This window comes from Homalodisca vitripennis, unplaced genomic scaffold (assembly GCF_021130785.1).
Source record: "Homalodisca vitripennis isolate AUS2020 unplaced genomic scaffold, UT_GWSS_2.1 ScUCBcl_2087;HRSCAF=6489, whole genome shotgun sequence".
NCBI classification, from domain to species: domain Eukaryota; kingdom Metazoa; phylum Arthropoda; class Insecta; order Hemiptera; family Cicadellidae; genus Homalodisca; species Homalodisca vitripennis.
Window position 1 is genome coordinate 59172 of NW_025778205.1, and position 9528 is coordinate 68699.

Genomic DNA, 9528 nt, shown 5'->3' on the forward strand with positions numbered 1-9528 from the left:
TTGGCCTCCCCTCACAACTCGTCACCGACCGTGGTGGTTGTTTCAAATCCAGACAGTTCGATAACATGTGTCTGGAACTTGGTATCAAACACGTTATGACCTCGCCATATTATCCGAAGCCGTCAATTGCTGAAAGAGTTAATAAAAACCTCGGCGTTGCCTTGAGAATTTTCCATTCTCAAAATCATACTGACTGGGACACTAATCTCCATTTATTCCAAGTCGCTTTTAATTCGGCGAAGCATGAGTCAATTGGCACCTCTCCTGCTGAAATTTTCCTTGGCTACAAAATTACTTCTCCCCTGGAAAACAATTGGAATTTGGATGATCTCCTCCAAACACAAGATTCCAGAGACATGCAGAGGAGATGGTCTCAGGCCTTGGATCGGTTGGAGGTTGCACACCGAAAAGTTGCTCGGCAGTACAACCAAGGTCGTTTACCAGTTAATTTTCGTATCGGTGATTTGGCAATGTTTCGACGAGTAAATTTGAGTAATGCGGCTAATCAAATTTCAGCCAAACTGCAACCTCTGTGGTCACGCCCTCTGGTTATTCATGATTTTACCTCTCCAGTCACCGTGACATTGAGGTGTCCCAAGTCAGGGAAACTTATTAGGTCGGCCCATGTTTCCCACCTAAAGAAATATTTTGGGCCTATCTAAGACCAAAGCACCGCTGCCGGGACGTTTATAGGGATGGTTTAGGGCATAGTGATGTTAGTTTAGTTTTTTTCCCTCCTCCTTCTTCTTCTTCTTCTCTTCCTTACACCACATTAACACTCTGATACTTTTACTCCTCTTCTTTTACAGTACATTTACACGGGGGGATCAGGATTAGCATTGGCTGTTTAGAGAATTTCTTTTTGCTTCGGCAATTTTTCTAGGCTGTACATTGGGAGCGAATTTTATGTTTATTTATTTTTAACATTCCCTAATGCAGTCGCGCAGCCTGCTATCCCTTGGTTCGGCCAACCCATTACATTTTACAACACAAGCTTACATTTTCTTTCCCTTTTCCTTTTCTTTGTCCTTCTCTTGCTTAGTAGGGTCAGTCTTTTGGCAGTAGGTGGAATTCTTTGTTATTCAGCTAAGTTAGCAGCGATGGATAGGTTTAGTTTTTATTGTTGAAAAATATTGTTGAAGATTGTAGTTTGTCTATATATTTTTTGTAGTTAGTTGTTGTTGTTATCTCTTTGTGTCTTTAAGACTTTATAATTTTGTCTCTGAAGCTGCTAAATGTTCCAGCAGCTATCTTATTTATTTGCTGTTTAGTGTTTATATTGGAAGTGTTTTTTTTTTTTACTGTTGTTACTGTTATCCTTTGAAGGCCTTTTTTTTTGTTATTGTTTTAGAGGTTTATTGATTGTTAACCTAATTTTGTTGGGTTTTGGCCCAGTTAGTTTTTTTGGGTCTCTTTTCCGTAGGTTTCAGGGTTTTTTTTTTGCCTTTCCTGGCCAACACTTAGAAACTAGTTGTTTTTTTGTTTTTAAAGTTCCTAATTAAACCACTTTACCACGACCAAATGATTTCCTTACTCCGTTAAGCTCTTCCCGTAGCTCTACAGTTTTTCTTTCACGCCTTTTAAGAGCCTGAATTTATTTGCTCCAAGTCTCTAAATTTAAAAAACTAGTATGGAAAAATAAAACTTTATTTTGTCTTTTCCCACTGGCCACCAATTTTTTTTCTCAGCCGTCCCGTAGGGGGAGGAGAGTACTGGCCCACTTTTGCTAAATTTTGCCAGTACCAGGTTTTTACCTAATTAGCCTTTACAACACGAACTTGGGTCTGTTGATATTATGATGGGTGTAATTTTCTCATATTTTTAATTTTCGCTTTGGAATGGTCTCTTCATCCCTTCTGTTCCTCCCATCTTTGAAGAAAAAAAATACAGACCTTATGTCTGGAGTAATACTCTCCCGGTGGTCCAAGGAGTTCCGCCAGCCGTTCGGGGTTTCCATTCGGGTGCTTAAGTGGCCCTTGGGTTCCGGGGTGGAGATACCCGGATGGTGGAGACTTTAGGAAGTGCTTTGGCTAATAAGCTTTGGCTAATAAGTGTACACTTATTTAATTTCCTTCCCAACCTTACTGGAACACCCTCTTGTAGCCTTTTGACCACCAAGCGTATTAGTGATGTAGAAAACAAACGAAAAAACCCATCCTTGTGTCAACACTTCAGACCTTTATTTATTGGTAGCTACCACAGAAAGTAGTTAATTTTGTTCAAGTTTTTTTTTACTACTACTAGGCTTTTCCTCAAGCCTCTTTAAACTAAAAAGATTTAATCTTGAGTAGTGTGGTCAGTCGGAATGGATTCTAGCCGTTACGCTTTTGGAGCGCCTCGCGAGCGTGCAGGATATCCATACTAGAGCTATTTCTAGCTGTTTGCTAACGACAGCAGTACCAGTTGTAGTCTCTAATCTTTCCGTCCTTGTCTTCCTACCTTATCCTTTTGAGTTTTTTTCTTTTCTCTCCCGGGGTAGAGGGGGAGGATGTGGCGTTTGCCACTTTATTTTGTTGGTCTTTGGACGGACCGGGAGCTGTTTCCTTACAGCTGGTCGAGCCATCTGTTTTACCAGATGGTTGTTCTCTTTCTAGATGTTTCTGTGGCTTTCTGGCTTTTTGATTGGTTCTAGTATTTTCAGGTTTTCTAGATATCGGGAATTAGGTTTTCTTGCTCTCTTCTCTTCTGACTTCGATAGGGCAAGGACATCTTGGAGTTTTCTGTGGTCGGAGTTACAAAATCAAAGCTGGCTGCCCGCTCCCTCTACGAACCGGCACGGTGTTTTTGGTGTTAATATCGTATGCCTACCTTCCAATCAACGTTTCACGACCTCGTTTATTATTTAGGACCCAGTCTTTCCAAATTCAGTCTTAGAATATCGTCGCAACTTTAAGAAATTTCGGCAGTGAAGAAAATTTGGGAAATTTTCTGCCGGATGGGGGGTGTTTGTGACGTGTACTTTTCTGTTTTACCTGAGCAATTGTTATGTAGAACTGATAACTCTACATAACGAAATTTTACATCCAAATGAAGAAGCGCGCATTCATTGTTGCTGCAATAACAAAACGGTCACTGATTAGACGCCAATCAGCTGTTCAAATAAAGGAGTTAGGCTAAGGTGAGCCATTACCATGCCATTGATATTTTGTCGCTTGCGTATGTCAGTTAGTAAAATTTCAGTATAATAATTTTGTCTTTACATAATTAAATATCTACGGTAAACTAAGCCTTGGGCCTCATAGTAAGATTGTCAAGTCCTGTCGATAAACGTAGGAAATTAATACGTTATCTGTAATAAATTAATACTAATCTAGTCTTTTAATAGTTCACGGAGATAAATAGTTGTAAATACGTGTTCATAGTGTCAAATACTGTAACCACAAATTGTTTATGTAAATTGTACGTAATTAGGCCGAGATATTATCTCGTAACAATTGCATCGTCTCTCATAAATTTCCTTACTAAACTTGTTAACTGTTCTATAAATAATTGAATCGGTAACTTTATGTCCTAATGTTTGTATATTATTTAGTTTTACTCAGAATAATGTAAAGGCAGTTGTCATGAAATGCATACCTACCATTGCCGTGAAAATGCATACATTAATGCATTATGTTAATACTTCAATACACTTTACTATAATTATTGTAATTAATTAGTTTAAGTAAGAACAAACGTAATTAATTTTTTCTGTGTCAGAATAATTATGCTTTGTGTTTAAGACCAATATTGTATATCATTGTAATTGACAGATTCTGCGCTTTTTTAATGTACTTATGTTTATACATTAAACGTTTCTTTACATTTTACTGGCCGCTGTAAGCTAAATACGAGTATGTTAGACACACCAACAATAGTGACAGATGTTGCTGTTTTAGTCAGCTGGTTTTCTTTTAAGTTAAGTTTGACATTGTTTTCATGATTGATTATAAGTAGTGTTTACTGATTTCAATGAGCCGCAGAAAATGAATAAAACTGACTTTATGAAATTAAAGTTTCAATATTGGATTGCACGGACGATACAATCGACGGCTCGTGTGTGTGTTTTGGGTCCGCCCAGTTAGTGAGTAGACTTTACACTACTTATTCCATCGTGCTCCCCTGGGAGGTCGGACTAACTCCGTCAATGTCATTGTGGAGCCTCTACCTATCGGACTAGGCCTGAATAACTGCATCAGGGTGGATCCAGTTTCGAACTTTGACAAATGGGACTCAACTTTAATTTAATGTCTAGCCATTATGTATTCATGAGAATTATTGTTTTGTAATTTTGTAGTTCAGGAATATGGTCATCATGATTTTGGCCACTGTAATTTTGTATTAGTAATCGGAGCGCTCCTACCGTAATAATTTTTCGTATTTTTATTTCAATTGGCCAACGAGTTAAGTTTAAGTTAAGTTAAATATATATTTGTTTATTTAGTTTAAGACCTTAGCACAGTGAGAGAAATAGGCAATACGGAATGAAATATGTGAAATATTGTTTTTAATTTCTAATTGCCCTGATATTTAATTAGAGACCTTGCAACTTACTATTAGAAAATAATCAACCGAAATCTGTGGCTAATTTAAGTACCTAAGGCTTAGTGTCGTAAACCTAATAGTTCTTGCGTGCATGGTAGTGGTCTCGATTGAGCATACCTGAGGGCAGGAAACTGTTCCTTGTTGGAGACCTGCGACTATCACACCCCATCAATAAGGTGGCGCCCTTATTACCGAGCAAACCGTAACCATCTGGGTATCCGTCAATCCGTCAACACAAATATCAGTTGAATTAATCATTGACTACTTTATTTTTACGATACGTCAGGAATGTCGTAGTCATTTCGTGTTGGAACTCTTCTTTCATGACATAACTTGCAGATTTCAAAAAATATAAAAATATTAACCTAACTATCAATGATGGCAAACATCAGTTTTGCAGACTAAGATCCGCTATGTGAGTCATCAGCACAGTGATGACAGGTAGGCCGGGCTGCACGTGTAGGGTGTGCAAGGGTCGCCTTTTCAGGTGCCGCAGTATGCTTTGTTATCTCTGGGGCTTTTAAGGCAGCGGCAAACTCAATGGATCTAGTAAAAGCATTGTATCCAATTCAAATAAGGAACTGAGCGATGAAAAGATCACTCGCCGGCCGCGCTAAAACTTTAGAAACAAAAATAAGTTTCGAAAGACAATTATACGTGTAAGTAGTTTGCCAATTGACTTATAAAGTTTTAACTTTGTATATCATTGTGATAGATAGTCAAGTTTTAGAAATTAGTAAGGTAAACAGTTAGTAAATCATATACTAGGCCTATTTTACAGGGAAAGTTCAATAAATTTGTTAATAATTGTTAACTTAAAGGATGTTTAAAAATATTAAAAAATTTTAATTTTTGTTTGAGGACCGAAAAATTTGTAGACGAAGAATATTACCACATCAGTTTATCAACGTTCATTTTAATGAGTAGGTTTTATGTATAACCATTAAGAAAATTTATGTGAGGAAAAATAAATAGAATAGAATAGAATAGAACATATTTTTTTTCAGATCCACCTCAAGTACAATACACACACAACAATACATAATGTATAACGTTACATAATATGTAAGTGTTGTACATATGACACAAACAATTTATCTGGAGATTTAATCTAAGAGTTTAAAAAACATACCAGTATTAATGTATCAATTATTATTATTATTATTATATGCCAATTATATCAATTATTATATGTCAGTATCTTAACGTGAACTCAATAGAATATCGGGTATGAGAACGTTTTGTGGCCTAACAGTATAAGATAGGACAAAATCTAAAGGACTTAATTTGTAGATTACATTATTTCTTAACCCGTAAGTAAAGTGAGGTGTTGGAAAAATTCGGGGATAAAAGGGATTTGGCAATTGGTTAAATTCGGACAAGAGGTTTCCAGATTTCATGTTCGAGAAATAGGGATACGAGGAAATACTAAACGACCTTTTTTAAAGACCCCTTAATTACCAATCCACATATTACGTTACATTTGAGTTAAAATCTCTAGATCGCTCACAATTGGCCTGTGAACACAAATGCACAGAGAAAATGTCCAAGATTAAACTAAAGTTTTTGACTTTAAAGGCGTTTTGCGGCTTAACCGTTAGAGATACGAGAATAATTTACTGGACCTTTTTGGTCAGCAAGTTAATTTTATCCGATTCTGATCTAGGATTTTAGTTAAGAGTTTTGGTATATCCAGTACAGAGCATGGAAGAAAAGTCTGCACTGGTCAGCTATTGTGAATTGTTTAGTGTAAATATAAAAAAAGGACCGACCCTAAGTCAGTATTAAAGTTGTTTAGGGGGTTTAATTTACTCAGGAGATTATATGGTCATACCAGGAAATTCGGGGGGGGGGGGGTGGTGGTTATTGTAACCGGGGACTAAGACACACGTGGAGGCCTCTTTTTGGAGAGTATTGTGTTTGTGAGCATAAATACAATTTACTCTGTCCCTAATTAGTATTGACCTTCCTTTGCTAACGCTCAGCCAATTCACGATGTGCTCTAATGGCCACGTTTACTGGTCAGTCGTTTACGTTGTATAGAATATATTTATTTTTCTAAAATAACAACTAAAATAATCTGGTATAAAATTATAAAAAAAAGAAGGTAATAATATTAATTCACATTTAGTCTTAAATTAATTACTGCAATTAAACTATACAATATCACAAATTAATCATAATTAAAAGAATAAAAATACTATATACAAGTTTAAATGCAACACACACATTCTAGTATATCTCCAGTATATATTTACTTTAAAAAAAACATAGGGCCTCTAAGGGCAAAGCCTGTGTAGAGGTTCCTTCTTTAATATTAAACATTTTGCGCTACAAAGATTTTTATGTTTTATTTAACCACATAAAGTCCTAATACATAAATGCAGTTATGGCAATATAACTTCAAAAAAGCTAGCCGCTTAGAATAATGTTTGTTTCTTTAAGATATAGATTTAACACAAATTAAACTTGTATATTAATAAGATTAATTTATAATTTTTTTAAGCCAAATCTTAAATATTTTTTCAAACAACTTAGCATTTGTACAAATTTGCAATGATTTTCGGAATAATATTAAACATTTTCAGACCCATAAAACGATAACTTTTTGTAAAAAATGTTCAAATTTGGCTTGGGTACTTCCAAACGTTTTTTATACCTAAATTTTTTTGTATCAGTTATTTCATTTATTCGGATTCCCAATTTTTACGTAAAAAATGTTTAATACTTTATGTACAAACATATATTTTAGAGGGAGAACACTTAAATCTACAAATAAAGGCCAAGATGGTTCAAATTTACTTTTTCGTTTAATTAATGTAATAATTTTCTTTTGCTGTGTAAAAACTGGTTTCAAAATTGTTGGTCAAAAAGTCCCACCCCAACAGAAAATACCATAATCCAATCTACTGTTTACTAATGAAAAATGCAAACATTCTTAAGACATCTTCTGTGCACATGTTTTTTCAAAAAATAGAAACATCTTAGTGTATTGTATAATTTTTTCTTAAAACTTTCAATGTGTTTCTTATCCCAATTTACCTCCCTGACTAAAGTTACTCCCAAATATTTCAAAACTATCAGCCTGCGACACAATTGCACATCTATTATCGCAATGTGTATTTTTAAGCAAACAGTGTATTATCAAATTCTTGCTCACTTATTAAATTGAAATTTATGTATTTTGTTTTTTTGAGGACTTAAAAGCATACAATTACTTGTAAACCACCATTGAATGGCGTTCAAGTCTGAATTCATGGCTTGCTACATTTCAGTCCAACTATTTTTTACGTATCACAAAGATGTGTTGTCCGCAAAAGATGTTAATTTTCCATTTAATTTTACATTACAAAGATCATTAATGTAAATTAAAAAAGAATTCCTCCCAAAACTGACCCTTGGGGTACTCCACTACTGATGTAACCAATTTCACCAAAAACGTTGTTAATTTTCACACATTGACTCCTCTTTGATAAGTAACTTGCAAACCAGGAATACACATTTCCTCTATCCCCGCTAATATATAACTTTTCCAAAAGAATTTAGTGATCTACAGTGTCAAATGCCTTTTTTATGTCTAAGAAATTCCACTTACTTTTTTTCCGGAATTTACGGACTCATACACTAAATCCATGAAACGTTTTAATGCTACCTCTGTAATCAACCCTTCCCTAAATCTAAACTGATTTTTGTCACTATATTTTGAGCTCGTGTTCTGCTGGTTGGTGGAGGATCTTTCTGCCACAATGGTTTTTTATCACGATCTACAATTAAGTTGCTTCTAACTCGGGATAATGAGGTTGTGTTGTCTGGTTCTTCCGTGTCCGTAGGTTCCCAGTCAGGGTCCATATCCGTATCATCGGCACCATAATAATTGAGAATAGACGATTCATCTTCATCTAAAACACTTTTAATTACAGGATCTTCTGCATCTGAGCCCTCAGTTAGCAAGTCACTTATCATTGATCTCGTATTCAATAAATCGTTAAGAATGTCCTCTTGACCATAAAAATAATTACCATCGATCATGGAAAATCAGTTCTAACTATTTATGTCAGTAATTCACAAAATTAGACCTAAAAAAAACCAAAACACAAAATTAGCACTTAAAAAAAACACCAACACATACCATGGAGGGGTCTTTTGGGACCCCAAGGTCCTAATAACTTCTGAACTAAAATACAAAAATAAAAGTTATGGCATTCATTTACGACTGCACGAATAGCCCACTGAGAATAGCTAGAACTAGGATGCGCTACCTCAGTGCTTAAAGTTGTGAAAAATTAAATTAAAAAGTGTTGGGGTCTAAAAAGAAGTTTTGTTACTTTTTGTTTTACATTTGCATACCTATTATACTCGGAACTTAAAACTAATTACTTCTAACGTTTTTGTACATATTAAACAAGTTATTCTTTCTTTCTATTCTAAATTTTTAACGTGATATCAATGGAATTTCGGATATGCGAACGTTTTGTGGCCTAACCGTATCAGATAGGACAATAATGTACAGGACAATTTGTAGGCTCAGCATATACAAGCTCTTCAGACTTATAAGACAAAAAATTTGTCCCGTAGCACTTAATAACGTTGGTGTTCAATGGATATTTCAATAGCACTAATCGTACAAGAGTCTGAAGACCTCTAATACTTCAGCCTCCAGAATCAATATTAAATGAGTAAAAATACCATTTACCACTTTGAAAAACATAAATGATTACAAGATCATATTTTGTGAAGGGGTTTAATTCGAAAACAAATTTCAATTTAATTTATTAAATATACGTTAGAAAATTGAGTCTTCTACCAATACAAAATATATAATAAAATTCAATAAAACAGTGATGTTTTTGAAGAACAAGTTACTTTGAACATGGGATAAGAAATTCACGGAAAAATAAGATTATTTCACGATAGACCGCGACAATTATCTGGTTATTCTTGTTAGATGTCCACCGGTCACGCAAATCCTGGAAAAATTCACGGATTTAAATAAGACATTACGGA